At 31.8% G+C, this 15,435-nt stretch overlaps 1 protein-coding gene and 1 long non-coding RNA gene across 3 annotated transcripts in view; one reads left to right on the forward strand and one right to left on the reverse strand.

Moving 5' to 3' along the window:
• LOC111087368 overlaps positions 1-15,435 on the reverse strand; it is a 48,328-nt gene that overhangs the window by 7,964 nt on the left and 24,929 nt on the right. The window lies entirely within an intron of this gene.
• Positions 862-15,435, forward strand: part of LOC106465550 (nucleolar transcription factor 1-A-like) — a 77,647-nt gene continuing 63,073 nt past the window's right edge. Inside the window, exon 1 of one of the 2 annotated variants that reach the window (XM_013925777.2) lies at positions 862-945. The gene's annotated coding sequence lies outside the window, so the exon portion shown is untranslated. The remainder of the gene's footprint in view (positions 946-15,435) is intronic. The other variant, XM_013925793.2, reaches the window with a different exon arrangement.

The raw sequence follows: 15,435 nt of genomic DNA on the forward strand, positions 1-15,435 counted from the left end.
GTAATGTACATTTTTTGGAGGGTAAAAATAAAAAATGTTACAAAACGCGACATTAATTTCTTGACGACCTAATATATATATGTTTTAATATATGTGCAAATTTAGCTATATGTTGTCATTTTCTTTTGTTTATTTGATCAACAGAATAGCTGTTTATTTTAATGGTTTCATAAACCAAATCGTATCATTTGAAAGTTCTTGAACATTATGTAATTGTTTATTTTTTTATTGAATTTAGCACAAAGCTACTCGAGAGATATTTACGCTAGCTGTCTCTAATTTTCAATTGATTGACTAAAGGGAATGCAGCTAGTCAACACCGCTAACTCTTGGGCTACTCTTTACCAATGAGTAGTGGGATTATCCACCACATAATAACGTCTCAAGGTTAAAGGGACGAGCAGTTCGGTGACGGAATTCAATCACGTGACCCGCATTTTGCAGTCGAGAGTTATAACTTCACTTTTCTCCGGTAAGTACTCACTACTACAATTAACCATCACAAACAATTCGAATAAAAGTAATCATGGATAAGATTTTTTTTTTCAGTTAGACGCGTGTTAACGTATTCATTATTACATTTTATCTGAATTTTTCTTGCTCACGACTTCCAGAACAACAGTCATCATAAATGATTATAAATTATAATATATTTATATTTGCTCTGTTATAATTACTTCAACTTTCAAACTGAGTTTCACTAAAATTGTTCAAGTTAAATAGGATAAATATTATTATTATTCTATGGGTAACAAACAAATGCAACTACATGATTAAAACTGAAAATATAATAAAAATGTAGTTATAAACAAATTTTCTACCACACTAGAGGGCGTGTGATGCAATTTTGCTCCGAGTCTGCGACAGACCTGTTTAGTTTCAAGCGGCGTACTGAGAGGGTCGGAGGAACGAAATTGTAATATGTGTTTAGCAGTAAAGGCAAAGGTAAAACTCAAGTCTATTTGTTACATTAAATTATGAAAAAATACTTGAAATTATCAAAATTTTCCAAAAGTATAAACTTCAATGTTACTTAAAGTTGGTGCATAAAGGTCTAAAAATTAAAATGCGCATTTTTAATTGTAGCAAGGGCTAGTAGTAGTAGAATTGAAACTTACTAGTAGTACCAGATTTGTTGTTACTTTCCTAAACTTTTAAGTTTCATTTACAGTAATGAGTAATGTACCGAAATTCAGCGAAAAATAATTTGTGGTCAAACAGCCAACTTCTTTTTGCCGTGTATCGTCTAAGTTTTTTATTAATACCCATTTCCTCCAAATTTCTGTAGATTAAAAGTTGTATATTCATGATACTGATAATTGAGTGAAACTGTGTTAATCAATACCTGTACTGTAGAAACATGTAGTGTATCCCCCAAAAATTAAATCACATCATTATGCTTATATATCGTTGTTTGCCAATTTATTATTAATCAATTCCTGGAGAAAAAAAAAGTAATTCTCCATATGACTGTAAATTGTAATTTCCTAATTTGTGTAGATCAATTGCAAAACATTATTGGTTTAGTTTGAACTTAAATTTATTGTGAATCATTTTAACTTATAAAAAGTAGAAAAAGAAATAATATACTAAAAAAGTATAGAAAACTTGTGTATTGCATCTTGTTATTGTAAGATGTTGAGTAATAAATAAAATTGTAAAATGTTATGAATTATTAATATTAGGTTTGTCATAATGATAAGATATTGCTCAATGAATCTTTAATGTTCCTGATATATTTTGGGTCTTTTTTTTTCTTTCTTTCTTTTTTAGCCACAGATGAGTGGCTCATAGAATGGCCTAGTTTTTTGGGTTTTTTTCCCCCCAAGTACAAACTTTTAGCTCATAGCTCTGTCATCTCTTGATCGATTTGAGATCTAATTACAGTTTTAGACCCAGGAGGTCAGACCCTTTTGATTGATATATTTGACCACAACCAAAGTCTCATACATTAATTTATTCTAATCCTGACTAAAAGAATTTCAATTTGAGGGTAGGCTGGTAGAAATCCTGATGAGTAATAAAATTGATTCGAGTATACTGCATATAGCGAATAGAAAGAGGAAACAAAGGTCTCAGATTAATTTAATCTAATCCTGCCTAAATAAATATCAAGTGCTGTGACTACTGAGGATTTAATGTTGTTTTTAGCATAGATTTTAGTTTGGTTAGTTGCATATATATATATATATATATGATGACAGTTGCAATACTTCTTCATGTGTTGGAAGAGGTACTATCTCTGCTTATCTTACCCATATTATCTGTTAAAAATCTGAAGATAAAATTCAGATTAAGATTTTTTGATTTAACTTTAAAAAATTAGTAGTTTAAACAAGACAATGATTTACTAACAAAATATACAATTTTAATTTTGCAAGCTTCTGTTTGTGTTTATACTTAGTTCATTTGTAAGTAATTATTTGAAATCCACTTTACAACCGAAAAGGATATTTTTTTGAGAACTCTCAGTACCTGTCTTCTTAAAATGTTTATACCAAAAAAGTTTAATGTTTTTACAAACTGATTTTCATTCTATTTTATTTTAACATGTTTTAAACATGATCTTACAAACTTTTAGTTGGATTATATGTAAGCCACTAAGTTAATTATATTAGGCAAGCATGAAAATCTTAAGAAGATAAACACATCTAAATTAAAGTGTTGTGTTTTACCTACATAGGCTGAAAGGATTAAATTATATTTGTGCTGACTTTGATGGTCAGTGTTTGTAAATATATGTTTTTGTTCCCTTATTAACACAAACTTCTAAATCTCATCTTGATTTATTTTAAAGGTGACTTTGCTGGGATGGCACACTGTATAAAAATGAATTCTTCATGTAATATTTACCTCTGAAAAGATTTATTTATTTTACTCTATTGGTTTTAAGAAGACAAAAAAGATTAAAGAATATTCTGTTTTATATTTGTGTTAGTTAAGTAGCAATAACTAACACCTACTGAAGAGTGCTAAACATTTGTGCTGTGAAAATGTAAACTGCCTTTAAGTATATAGGAATTGTATCATGAAAGCAAACTGTAAGCCACCCACACATCTAAGATAAGATCATGTATGTAATAATGATTAAGCCAAGTAATAATATATTTTAAGAATAAGGCAAATTTATCTGTCTTACGAAAATGATTTTGAGAACTTATATGGACTATGTTGGGTCATTTGGTTTTTCATGCTTACCCTTAAGAAATTTTAAACCCTTACCCATTTTCAGCATAAGCAATTGGACAAACTGTATATGTTTGGTAGCCATTTTAATTCTTCATGTTGCAAATGAGAGCTCAACTGACCAGGAGGTTGGTTGCAAGATGCATAAAAACAATGTCAAACAAAAAGTGATGTTTACTGCTACTGTAGCAAGGGTGCCTTTGCATTGGACAAATTTTAAAATAGTGGAAAGGGGTAGCCTATGCCCTCATTTATAGCATTACATAACATAAGGACGATGAGACAATTTGGTCCTTCAAGGATGTCCTTGCATACCGACCTTTGAGAAAAGTAAACAACTTAAACCAACTCTGTTCAGGAAATCATCAATATTCCTCTTAAACATGTGTAAAGTACCAACCTCCACTACTGCTGACAGCAACTCATTCAATAAGCTAATCACCTTGTTAGAAAAATAAAACTGTCTTAATCGTAGCCCAGTCTGTATTTTCCAAATTTTAAATTTGTCCTTTAGACCTGTTTCTTCAGGTTTTAGCATAAAGAAATCAGGGTCTTTATCCTATTGATTTACCAGACAATCTTGTAAATGTTAGAATATCACTTTATATTTCATTTAATAGCTCAACTATCTCAGTCTTCAACATAAACCTTGCCGTCAGCATCCTTTAAGGACCCAGTCCACATTTTAACATGTTGCTTATCTTTAACATAAGTATCTGATCTTTGACCTCTTTTGTAATGTAATATTTTTACTAAATGATTTGTGAAGCTTATTTTTTTACAGATGTTCTGTATGTCTATTAATTCAATTAGGTTTCAGTTGAGTTTGTTATAAGTAACTTTCTGCTTTCTCCCACCCAGCTATAGTACAGTCAAATTTACTAGCCTTTTCCCAAACCCAACCAATGTGATTTTCTTAGCTAATCTTTTGTGTGGCACCTTATAAAAAGCCCTTTGGAAATCTGTGTACAGTAAGTCCCCACCTTTTCAATCATCCAGATAACAAGCAACATCTTCAGAAAACTCTTTAACAAATGATTAAATGCAAGATTTGATTTTCATGTGTATTTAAATTTTTGTTTGTGTTGTCATTATTCACTAAATGATTTTAAAGCTTCTTTTTTCAGAAACTAGAATTTTTCCATCTACAGAAAGACTAACTGGTCAATTATTTACAAAGCAATTTTCATCAACCCCCTTTAAAAAATATCAGGAGTAACCTTAGCAACTTCCAATCCTGAGATACCTGACTGCTGTCTATTAATCTACCAAAAATGAGAGGCATATTTATCTGATCTTTGACCTCCTTTAAAACCTGATGCTTTATCTATTTTTAATCTCTCAATTTTTCTAGTTATTGTCAAAGGATTGGTATCAACATGGTTCAAGCCAATCCAGATATTTCTCATAGAATGCTCAGAGTTGGGAATATTGCTAAAATCCATTTTTGTTAAAACAGAAAAGTACATTTAAAAGTACAACCATCTGATAATCTCTAACATTAACCTTACCCTCAGCATCTCCATTTTAACATTTTGCTTATTTTTTAATATATTAAAAAAATCTTCCCATTAGTATTAACATTATTGATCAGCTGTTTGTAAGGAGTTGTCTTCGATTTTCTTTTTTTTTTTTCAAAATCCATAGATTTTATATAGCTTTGTAAATCTTCCATCTTGTCTGTAAATTTGAACCTTTTAAGCTAATGGAATTTATTTTTTATTTTCTCCTGTATATCTTATTAACCCAATTAAGTTTCAGTTCTATGAGTTGAACCAATAGGTAGGTGCTGACCTGTCACTGGGAGGCAGGCTGCCTCACAGGAGGTAGAAAGAAGTTTGTTTATGTAAGTTACCAGTGGCCTTTTGCCTGTATACTGTCCCATTGACTAATTTTTTGCTTTTACTAGCTACAACTTATAGTAGTTTGTTTTCTAGTAGTCTCATCCTTTCTGAATGGTGATAAAGACCTTCTGTGGTTGCTGTTATTGCCTTTCTAATGTAGAGGTCAATATCCTACCATTAGAGTTCTGTTCGATTGTATACAGGGCTTGTGAGCTTGTCATTTTACTCATTTAGCTTTACCCCTGGATGGCCTGGCACATACCTTCAGGTAATGGTCTCACCACACAGTTGATTTTATTTCTTGTATTCATCTAGAGGCCAGCCACAGTATGCAGTAAAGCCTGTGAGTCAGTTGCATATATGTTGATGACACTGTCTATTTATGGTTCATTGTTTATAGCAGTCTATAGGAAAACTTGCTTTATGACTTTCAGCTCCATCAATGTGCTACTTGTGGAAAGCTTTATTCCACTAGCCTTATGTAGAATATTGTTGCTCAGTGAGATGATGAATGCCCAACCAGCTTTCTCACTCTGTGGTGTAGTAACCATCTGTGACTCTGATAACAGACTGTCCATCATGGCCTTTAAATTGGTGCTGACAGGCTTTTTCTGCTTCAAACTCTACACTTTCTGTTTAGGCTGATTTCCACAGATCCCAGTGGCACCAAATGTTTATTCCAAACAGGAGCACATGAGATCTGGTAGTGACCAATTATGTCAGTGGTAGCTGTATAGCACATGTCAACTATGACTGTCTCCTGAGACACCATTTTAGGCATTACCCTACTTGGTTGGTATCTGCAGGGTTATTATGGAGTTGGAATGTCCTAATTAAAAAGGATAGTGGCATGTTTATGAAATGCATGGTCTTTACACTACAAATGCCTATTGAAGAAATTTGTTTGTGCTTATATCATAAAGCATGGAAGCTGGCATAAAGCAGATCACCATCAATACCACTCTGCTTCAAGGATCAAACTATTGCAAGCCCTTTTCAACATCTACACTATGGATGTAGCCTGCCTTGACAGTTCAACCAAATGCTGTGTTCTAACCTTTGCTGATGTTTCTCAGGTGTACAACAAATTCTTTAGCAAAGCTGAAATCAAAAACAAGGTGCAACCATATCTTAGAGTGAGCAAATTGTGTAATGTCATGAGAATGGTTATCAATCCTGCTAAAACCATACGCATTCTTCATGCACACTCAGTAACAGACATGTTGATGAGAAGAAACCATCACCATCCTCTATTGGTACTGCCTTCCTCTGGAAGAAACACTGGGGATAATCTTTGACAGATAACTCAATTTCATCAGCCACATTAACACTACAATAACCAGAGCTACCAAAAGCTAAAGAATCTCACCTGCTATGCTCTACCACTCTAACCTGGATTACGAACTACTAATGATCAGTATGATCAGCTAGATAAGATTGAAAATATACAAAACATTTGTTTTGGGTTGATGTTCCATGTTATCCTTATCCTCTTTTTTAGAAACATGCCTATCTTGAGTTAAGCATTGCTGGGTAACTTTGTTACTAATTAATTATATAAGTTATGTATTAATGCTGAATTTAATTGTGAAGAAGAAAGTAATAATATGAATAAGTGCTGTAAGTTTCATTAATATCAAATTTTACTTGCTATTGCTTACTGATAAATCAGCATATGTATTCTATGTTTCATTGATAGTTGAAGAATGTTAACCTCTTTATCCCAATCAATAAAGCAACTTCTAACAGCTATTATAGCTTTAGTTAAGATGATTTCAACAGTGATGGTTTTCTTTCATCATTTCCTCTTTACCTTGTGTTATCATACACATTGATAAGTACATATAAAACTGTTTTTATTTATGTATGTAAACAAAAAGGTATGTAATAAAATGGCTATGGGTGTTATGTAGGAAGATATGACTGTTTGGCTAGTTTTGTGGGATATCTGTATCAGTAGGAAATCAATCTTTTGGTATTTGTGATCCAAAGGAATTCCTGTGTGATCCAAGCTGTTACATTGATGAGTTGGAAAGCTTAATGACAAGACAGGGTTTGGCTCATATCTAGTGTGTAATGTCAGTCTGGAAATTTAATAATGAACTGTTTAATGTACAGCACTTTCCTTCAATTAATACCACAGATTTTTTCTTGGGTATGTTTGGTTTCTATCTATCTAATAACAGAATAAAATTAAATTATGTTTCTTATGTTGTAGGCTCTTACCTTAACTTTAACCTTTCATCACACTTCCGTTAAATTTGTAATTCCATATTTTGAAAACATTACTACCTTTTCTGTAACTTCAGTTACCTCGAGTCATCAATAACCCTGAAAATTACCAAAACCTTACTAAGCTTGATTGAACTGCTTTAGTTACTTGACATGTTCAACTAATATTACTTACATGCATCTCCAGAGGTTTTGTTTTGAGTTAATGTATTCTAACTTTTGTTTTCAAATAAAACAATTATGAACAAAGTTTTGATACCACGTACAATTTTTGTGAAGTATTTACAGAAACCTATTGTTGCTTATTTTATTCTGTTATATAATGAATATTTATAACAGGTATTCAATAAATTTATCACACTTCTTTTGTAATGCTACTTCTATTATGTTATTATTGAGTGTTAAAAAGAAATATCTGAATTATTTGGTTCACATATGGACAAATATATATTTACATGCATGAAACAATCATCTTGTGCATTTTCTACTTATTACAAACTCAACAAGAAGAGGATTAACATTATTCAGATTTAAGACTACCTGATTTGAAATGCAGAACAAATGAAACTGTATATGGTGGTTACATAGTAATTTTTGTTGTATTCAAGAATCGTATAGTACTATACGAGTCAGTGAATGACAAGGATAAAAATACCTTTTGATAACTTTTTTCTTCTGTCTGAGGAACAGATTTACCAGCTAGCTCTAGTTCTAATAAAACTTTTGCTTAGATTTTTTCTCACGTATGTATTTTTAAAATCTTGAACCAATTTCTATGATACCTGAAGACAGTTGTGTTTTGTTACAAAATCCCACTTTTAGTATTTTTATTTCTCCTCCTTACTCTTGATATTTGGGTTAGGGATGATGCTTCTAGAACCCCAAAGATATTTTTTCCTCATATTTCTCATATTTAATTCTTTTTAGCAAGGTCTTCTTATGTTAATTTGTCATCCCAAACTGTAGACCTTCAGTTGTTTGTGTATTTTTTTTTGGAGGGAGGAATTCATATGGTCTTCCATGTTTTTTGTCAGTATTCTCACCTTTACTCAATAATTGTTAGTTTATTTTATTACCTTTTTGGGTAAGTTATTAACTGTAAACTATTTTCATTCTTCCGATTCTTTCTTCACATGATTATGAATACTTTATGTGTTTCTCTTTCTGCAGCATTTCCTGACTTGGTCACCATGTGAATCACTTGTTTTTGTGATTTAATAGCTTGTAGAGCTACTTTATAAAGGATTCACTTACCCTTCCAATATTTCTGATGACCTCCAAAGGGCTTCTTTGTTGCACCATTTTGGTTTTGCTGATGTTTCTCCTAAATGAATTTCTCAATCAGGAGAAGCTGTTCAGCTGGAGCTGATAAGGGCTCTAATTTCATGCATTACTTCAGGTCATTATCTTACTTTTTGATTTTCATTTAGCAATAGCTGCTCTCATGCATTACCAGCTTCTTCCTCTGCCACTCATCAGCCTTCTACTTCTGCCTCTCTTCTAATTACTTTTGCTCTTTTTTGAGTTGCAAAATATAGAAGCAAGCAGGGTGGCCCTTTCTCAACCTAGACGTTGACTTTCTTATTTTTCCTTTTGGCCAACTAGTAAAAGAGCACTGCTTTGGTTTTGAGTGACTTACCCACCACTGTTCCATGATCATTTTTCTTCAATTATGCTATTAAATGGGTATCCATCTATATTAAATATATTTTTATGTGTCCGTTTGTCAATTGATTTTTTCGTAACTTCGTTCCGACGAAACTTTAACGACACAAGTCTTTACTTAATAAAACTGGTTTATTCTTTCCGAATATAACTTTACCAATATACTCAACTTCGACAATTGCGCTAAACAAACACTGTAACAACGAACGTCTACAATACTTCTGACTGCAGTTCAATTACTCACTATCTACACACACATTACATTATCCTCGCGTCACGTTGTCCCCTCTTATATATACCTGCCTACCCTATCTAGTAAATACTAGAGCATTCATGAAAAAACAAGATAGTTCTAGAAAATAGAGGGCGCCACACCAGTCACGTGACCCGCTGACGCACCAATATGTTATCCAAATTATGATACCAAAATGTATTACTTTGCACCTACTATAAAATTCTTTTTCAAATATTTGTCCAGCTTACCGATTGACCTGAGTAATTTTGTAACATCCTCAATACAGCAAAAAATACTGAATGGTTTAACATCATAAGCAAAGTTTACTCTATATGTACCTTTACTGATATCATAAATAAGTGAAGGCCCAAGCTCTGATCCCCGAGACACTCCACCAGTAACAACTTTCCAGTTTGACTATACTCCATCAATAACAACCTTTTCCCATCCACCACCCTACATTTGAATTAACTAGTCTTTCCCAATCTCTGCCAATGTGATTGTCTTAGCTAATCTTTGTGTAATACTTTATCAAAAGTTTTTTGAAAATCTTAAGTACATCAAGTCCATACCCTTTCATTCATCCAGATAACAAGTAACATCCAAGAAGAACATAATGGATCAGTCAGGCATGATTTCCCTTTGGTGGATACATGTTGGCTTTCAATTACGTTATCATATTTCACGAGATAATTTTGTTAAGCTTTTTGATCAAAGACTTTTTTTGCTACAGAAGTAAAACTAACTGGTCTATAATTTCCATGGCAACTTTTTACCATTCCTTTTAAAATAGCTCTACAAGCTTCAGGCACTAACCCAATCACTATTGACCTATGAAAAATGAAAAAAAAAAAAGGCTCACACCCTGGAGAATACCTTGACTGACCCTAGTGCTTTATTATTAATTTCTCAATCTTTCCAGTGCCATCAAGTAATTAATATCAACACAATTCAGGTCAATTCCAATATTTCCCAAATACTTGTCTAACTTACCAATCAGTACAAGTAATTCTGTAATACCTGAATATTCTTTATCAATATGATTAATGCAGATAAGACAGTTTCCAAAGTGTGTGTCATGGCAAGTTGCTAAGGGTGTTGTGAGAATGTCACTAAACCAAGAATAACTAAGATCATAAATATAAAAAACTACAAAACAAATATTGCATATGGCAGAAGTTGTGTTGCACAACTGAAGGTAAGTGGGTTAGGGTGTTGTCAGTGAAAAAAGTTTGGGTACCACTGAGATAAGAAATAAGAAAAGGCCCAAGCACTGATTCCTGAGGCACTCAACTAGTAACAAGGGTCCAGGAATGTTGTCCATATCTTCTGTTGTTAAAAACACAAAAAAACATTTCAAAATTCAATCATGTCATAATCTTCAACAATAACCTAGCCTTGTGCATTCTTTAAGGGCTGAATCCCAATTTTAACATTTTGCTTGCCTTTAAAATGCTTAAAGAAAAACACTTGCTGTTAGTTTTAACATTATCAGACAATTACTTTTCATAAGCCCATTTAGATTTTCTAATTTTTCTTAAACAAATCCCTAACTTTCCTGTAATTCTGTAAATATCCCAATCTATCTGTTAAATTAATCTTAAACTTGTGGTATTTAACTCTGTTTTTCTAATTATTAAAGTAAAAAAGTTTGATCTTCCTTGATATTATTTTCCTCCTTTTAGGATCATGGCCATTTTGAATTAATCCCCTAGTCTACAAATCAGGAAGAAATGTTTGATAGGCTGATTCACAAACAAAGCTTTCTGGCACTCTCTTTCTCTTAGATTCTGAATAGAGCTTTGAACTGCTTGTGACTATCTGGAATCTGAGTTTCTAACAATGAGGCGTAATCTGCACTAGTTCCATGCTATGAGGGAGTAAAATCCAAAAACCCCCCACAAAACACTGTAGTGGCCATGCATGTTAAGCCAACAAGTTCTGGTTCCTCTTCTTTCTATAGCAATTTTTTTTCATGGTTTTTGTAAGTTTTGTTAATAGAGATGACCAAGGAAAGCTCAGTGAAATTTACTTGTCACTATAAGGTGGTTAAGTGTGGTATCTGCCTGAAGATGAGCACATCTACTATTTTGTACAAGAGGAACACAATCTGGTAAACCTCCCTTAACCCTGCATCTTTGGGGCCAAACACTATTAAGTGAGATTTTTTGGTAGTAAAGATCTGGGTCATCACAATATTTTGTAATTGCCCACCATATTCACTAAAGGGTAAACTTAACTTATCTGATTTAATGACAATTTTATTTTATTTGGTGAACATAATACAAAAAATCTCGTACTTAATACTATTGCAACTCAATAAAACCATACTATATCTATTAAAAAGTAAAAACACCATAATTTTTAACAAAGAAAGAAATATCAAAAATGTACCTTTATTTAGCCTACAGTAATCTCCAATCATGTGACTTTTGTTTCATACTCTATATATATTCCTGTGTCTAAGTAAACTACTTGTACCTGATGATGATAAAACTCCAAACATTGTACATTTGCTACACTGTTAAACTTGAGAGTTTTCTTTTTTGCCCATTCAACCTATCTCTAAACTGTATAAGCTAATCTACCTTATCTGATGTCTTCTCAACAAAGAACTTTTGTAGCTTTCAAAAAGATATAATTGAATACATTACTCTTCCACAATTCACAACAAAAGGGAATGAAAGGAAAGTTGACAAACTCAAGAACCTCTTAAACCTATATATATATATACACTATATTAATATGTGATAGTGTAGTTCGTGTTCTATCCAATTATATTTAAACTTTGTTTATAGCTGTTTCCAAAGTTTCATTTTATTAATAAATGATTCAACCACTTGATGTGGCACCATATGAAGGTTCCAACCCAGACCTGTACAAAAATTAAAGGAAACACTTTAAAATCAAGAAATGGGTATTATGTTCTCAATGGATAACAGATTTTTTGTAGAAATAGTTATTCTTGGAGATGGCCAGGACAGTTCTCAAAAAGATTAACAAGTAGGTTGTTTTGTTTACAGGAAAACATTTCTACAGCTGTGCAGAAATTAAAATATTAACTTTTTTCTTCATTATCTACACTAAATAAGTTTCAGAATATGACAAAATATTGATTTGAAATATTTCCGAGTTGAAATTATTTGAAAATAACATATAAAGTGCCTTAACATGCTAGAAGAAATCCTCTTTTCAGGTACAAAGTTAGAAGTAAGTTATTTTGTTCATTCTAAACTGCTGTACATGAAATTGTGTCTTACATGTAAAGTAGTACAAAACCTGTAACACCTAAAAATAATACAATTAATAGCATTCTACAGGTTTCTCTTTGCACATTTCTTCAAGACTACTATACTGAAACCACTGAATTTTTGTTAATGAAATTAAACAGATTACTTCGTGACATTTTCAACTAACAAATTTTTATATCATGTTAATCAACTTTATCATCCTAAAAGTAATAATTAAAAAAAAGTTTTAGCTATAGGCCTACATCATACATAAGTTAGTTGAATACTTCTTCCATTGTTGGAAATAGAATTTTTTTAAAACCTATGCAAAAAATCACTGCATGATATTTGACAAACAATACTGATATGTGTAAAGAAAAATAAAATATAGAAATTTTAAATCTCTCTAGATAAAATACTTGTGTTAAACATTTTTCAAGCACATGATTCGTGAATTTTTCAAGTCTACACCTAAATTAATATTTTAGAGTTCATAAAGGGGATGTCTGTTTTCAGTTTTTATTAATTTGTCACATATACAGTCATATCACTTGCATTTTCATTTATTTTGGATATAAAAAATATGAAAAAATCTTTCTTTCAAGTATTATAACTTCCAAAGAATGAAAAATCAATTTTATAATAAGTATATAAGAGCTGCAGGTGCCCTAAGTAATACTAAATACAAACAGTTCTTGTACTACTAGTCCTAATGAAAATGTTGGCTGAAATAAAAAGTTTTTGTATTATTAACTGGAGAGTAAACTTTACTCAGTAAAGGTCTTTTTTTTTCTTAAATTATTGTTGCTAAAATATCAATATTTCTAGTATACTCTACAAATTCTGAAAAACAATACTAACTTTAATTAAATTTTCTCAAGTCTTAGTGTGTCCGAAAAAAGATGTGGTAGAAGAATTTAACATGACAACATTCATTTCTGGTATTAAAATGTCTTTTATACACCAATATGCACCAAAAAAATTAAATAATGATGTTGATAATGTTATATCTATTTAGAAAGTTATTGACTGAAGCTGTAACCGGATTGTTATAGACTCCAGCTGTGTTTAATTCATAAAAACTGAAAAACTTCTTCAGTAATTAATAGACAAATCAAATAAAAACATTGACATCTAATATTTCTTTTTTTTGATACTGTTAACTGTATTTTAATTAATTTCCAAAAAATATAGAGATCTGTGTCTACATATACAACATTAAAAAATAATTATTAATTTTTGAAAAAAGAATAGATGGGTGTGGGGGGTTTTCACCCCCCTTGAAGCCTTCCCTCAAAATCTATGCTTACTTGTACTACATAAAATAAGTTACTAATTTGAAGAAAGAAAAGAAGGTATGGGGTGAAGGTATGCACCCTTCCCCTAAATCTGAATTATATAGTTATTAATTTCAGAAAATATGTATGGGGGTTTGCCCACCTAGACTGCTCCTGCTTTTACACCATTAAAGAATACATTTATTAATTTCTCAAAAAATGGATTGGGACTGGACCCACCGGCCCTCTCTCCAAGATTTGCACCTACTTGTACAATATTAAAAAATTTATTGTGCAATTATAAATTAGAAACATAACACAATGTAAAAAAAATAAATTTGCACTTTACATAAGGAACCAGAGAGTTGATGGTGGGTGCTACCAGCTAGTTACTTTCCCTCTAGCCAATAGTTCAAAACTAGTGACAGTGGCAGGTAGCCTTAGTATCTTTGCAATAACAAAGATAGGATGAGTAAATGTAGTGGCAATGGGAATCAAACCCAAGACCTTCAAATTGCGAAGCGTCCTCCCACCCACTGATTATGTAGCTTTGTGCTTAACAACAAACAAACAAAATGAAATATTTCAATTACGTCAGAATAATTGAAAACGCTAAATTATCGAAAACTCTACTTATGATTAGTTGATTTTTTTTGTGAAAATCGATCTAGTCATAATTTCCATTAATCAACTGTTGAAACAATCAAAACAACTAATTGTAATTAGTTGTTTGTTTTCTTGACAGTCAGGTTAGTTGTAATTTCAATCAATCAACTGTTGGAATAATTGAAACCTGTAGTAATCAGAAACACTAACTGTAATTAATTGATTATTTTTGTAACTTGATTACTCATAATTTTGATTAGTTTATGGGACACTAATCAATGTAATCACTGCTCGTGGGTAAGTGATTAAATTGCCCAACTCTACTTCTGTTTGAGTTACCATGGCAACAGTAATCACATGGCACAGTCATCATAAGAATATTAAACATTACGGCCACTTCTCATGGGGACTTATAAAATCACTTCTAAATTTAAATAAAAGGTAAATCTAATAATAATAAATATCTGAGAATAATTAAGGATGGACATACTAGAGAGCAATGTAAAATCAGGGTTGAATTATTTAAAGAGAGTGATGCTGGGTACCATCTGAGTATGTACACATCATGACTGGGATCCATAACGTATGTAATTTAAGGATAGCACAAAACAATGAAAGACAGAAATCATCATTTAGGGCCAGTGATTTGAAACAAATGTTTTCTGTTCCAGTTCAACAGTAAAAGGAATCATAATTTTCAGCTCCTGTTTTGAAATTTCTGAACTCCTGATTTCATTACATTCTGCTTCATACAAAATAAACTAACAGTTCAGTTTTTTTTCTATTCAAGTGTTAGTGTTTATATGCCTTATTTTCTTGAATAACATTGCACAAAGGGCATGAAATACAGTAAACTCCAGATAACTCATCAGTCCAAAGGGCATGAAGTAGCATGACTTTGTCTGCATTGATAAATGCACTTACTTCCTGACCTTAGAAGTATCAGTGCCTGTATTACACCCTTTAATGAAAATTGGAGCATTCTGATTCATTTATTTGTTGTTTTCTCCATTACAGCTCAATTACATGTAAGCAATCTTTGGTGTATTTAAATGTTTTACACTAATAAAAAAGAAACCTATCATTCTACGGGTATTTGAAAAACTTGTAGCATTCCACCACAATTTAATTCTTCATATTGTTAGCCGATACTGGGCAGC

Source organism: Limulus polyphemus, unplaced genomic scaffold (genome assembly GCF_000517525.1).
Source record: "Limulus polyphemus unplaced genomic scaffold, Limulus_polyphemus-2.1.2 Scaffold68, whole genome shotgun sequence".
In the NCBI taxonomy this organism is placed as follows: domain Eukaryota; kingdom Metazoa; phylum Arthropoda; class Merostomata; order Xiphosura; family Limulidae; genus Limulus; species Limulus polyphemus.